Here is a 2,963-nt window from a genome sequence, read left to right on the forward strand (position 1 = left end):
CCAGTATTTTTGCTTTTGTTCATTCACTCGCGTTAATAGTGTCTATAGCAGCAGAGAACACATTGACATCCATTTGTGCTAAGGCTCCAGCAAGTCTTTCCTTGGTGTACTGCAGCACCTGTGCAGTCATTAGCATAGAAAAGCAGGCAAATGATATATTCAAATGATGGTGATGGTAACCTGCCCTCAAAGGCTTCTCCAAGTCTCTCAGACATCCTAGAATCCACTGAGCACAACTGTTTGAACAACTGCTTTAAGGAAAGCAGCACCATGCACTGGTCCCTGGATTTCTACCCCCTTCAGTTAGTACTATGTTGATTTTTATGTACAAATTGTAATCACTTTCTGCTTATGAGCAATTTTGAAAGATACTATCTCCAAATCCCTTGCTTCATCTTTTTATTCTCCCACTTTTAATAAAATCCCTTTCTGGAAAAAAGAAAAAAACAACAAACCTTCATATTGTGACTCATGTAATATAACCCTAGCACTTAGGCACTTAGGAGGATGAGTCAGAAGGATCTGCATGAGTTTAAAATCTATTCTGAACTACATAAAGAATCTGGGTCATTTTGAGGTACAAAGTGAAACTGTGTCTCAATAAAAACAAAACAAAACAAAACAACAAACAAACAAACAAAAACCAAGAACAACAACAACAAAAAGACAAAAACCCACTTTAAATGAAAAAGACACTCATAGAAATAGGTGGTTATCACTTATTTTAGAATGTGATAGCCTGTTTATGGTATTTTACTTTTTTCTTATCTAAAAGTTGATGTACCACATGCTCCAACCTTACAACACTAGGGTATATACGCAAAGACTCCATACCGTATGCTAGAGGTACCCAGTAATCCATATTCATTGCTGTTCTACCAAAAATAGAAAACAGAAGCAGCCTAGATGCCCATAAACTGATGAATTGATATTGAAAATGTGGTACATTTACACAATGGAATATTATTAACTGATAGGAGCAACAACTACAACAACAAACAAATGAAATTCATAGAGAAATGGATGGAGCTAGAAACGATTGTAACCAGGGAGTTAACACAGAGATAAAAATTTAAATGATACATCTTTTCTCTGATTTGTGGATGTTAGTTTTAAATCTTTGGATATTTGTGTTCCACTTCGAATACCAACAGAAACCAGAAATTTCATACAGGGCCATTGGAGGGAAAAGTTTTCAAAGGAAGGAAGATAGAACATCATAGCATTAAGGGTTAAATGGGAGTAATAGGACAAGAGGTGTTAAATTGATGTAAAATACCAGAAGACATGATAGAAGAGGGACTATGGTGAAAGAGAGATCACCCTATTTCATTATTTCCTCACTAGATTTTATGTTCTGTTATTTCTCAATGTGTGATGGGGACCTCTTTGTTTAATATTATACTTGGTTTTGCTGTGTTTGTGGCTTAGTTAGATAGTAATGTTGGAGGATATTTGGAAGGTCGGTGGTTTGACTCCACTCTTGATCTAGCATGTCAGTATTACACACAGTCCAACTCATTATCAGTTAAATTATAAATATTCTCTCTCTCTCTCTCTCTCTCTCTCTCTCTCTCTCTCTCTCTCTCTCTCTCTCTGTCTCTCTCCCCCACAACCCCCCCCCGGTTATTCTTCTCTCTCCCAGTTTTAGATGGACGGACATTGTTGTCAAGATTAGGAAAGGCTTCACTGGGAGAAATAAAATATTCATCACCCTGGAGCTCATCAGCCAAGACCTTCAGTTATCAAAAACTAAAGAACTTTCAAAGAAGTACCCTTAACTTAGAAAGACTTTCTCATCATTTCAAATGGAAATTAACAGATGTTTGCTCACCGGGGTTCCAACAGTAAAAAGAAGACAGTTTCTTGTCTAACACAAATGGCTGTTTGGAGCCAAGTGTGCTCTTTTTCATTGGCTGTGATTAAGTGCCTATGGATTCATCCCCAGCCCTGTTGTCACAGGACTATGTCCAGGAAGAAAAGGCAAGTAATCTTAAAATGATGAAATGAGAGCCCACTGCCACAGGGTGCAGACAAGGGGAACAGGGAGAGATCCATCTGCTACCATGGGTGCATGGGTGAGTGGAGGACACCCAGAGACCTGTCAGCCTTGTGGTCTTTCCTCAGCAGGAGCCATTACAATGTCCAAGTTTGTGGTGGACAGGTGGGAGAAAAGAAGGAGAACTGCTTGATTGTTATAAAGAAAGGTGGAACTGTAGATGTGAAAGTAGAGAGGACTCACCTGTTGAGAGAATCCTGCCCTGCCACCAGAGGTGATGGTGAAATCCTGATCCTTGCTGCAGCTGAGGGCCATGTCTGGATCCATGGTTATGTAGCAGCAGGGGTCTGTGTTGATGTTTCATATTATCACTAAAGACCAGGTAGATATCTCTGTTCTGGGCTGCATCATTCTGATAAATATCAAAGAACTCTGCAGAACTGTCTTTACCCTTCACCAGCTGTCACACTTGGGAGAACTGACCTTTCACCTTCGTTGGGCAGAACAGTAAAGCTGGCCTTGGTGGCAGGTGTACAAGTGAGCCAACTGAGGGTATTAACACAGGGGAGCAGGTCCCATCACGTACCTGCCCTGAGGTAGTATGACCACAGGGAAGGTGCCCACCCCACCTTCTCTGCCTTGGCAGATAGGAGACCTAGCCCCAAGATCACAGGAATGACTGACTTGGCCCTGCCCCACCAGCTGCTGCATTCTGGAGAGCAGGCTCTGAATTTCACCTATGCAACACAGTAGAACTATCCCTCATGGTGAAGATGCAAGTGAGCCAGCCCAGAGGATGTTTGTGCAGAAAAGTTGGCCCCAGCCCTTGCCTGCTGTAGCATTTTAGTGAGCTAGCTGGAGCAGTGCTGGAGAGCTCACCCTGGAGGTGAATATTCAGGAGAGCTGTCAGGCTGAACAACTCAGCTACCACCAAGTCCCAGATCTAGGACTCTGGCCCATTCCA

The sequence above is a fragment of the Mus caroli genome, unplaced genomic scaffold (assembly GCF_978045245.1).
Source record: "Mus caroli unplaced genomic scaffold, Mus_caroli_1 scaffold_6, whole genome shotgun sequence".
NCBI lineage: Eukaryota > Metazoa > Chordata > Mammalia > Rodentia > Muridae > Mus > Mus caroli.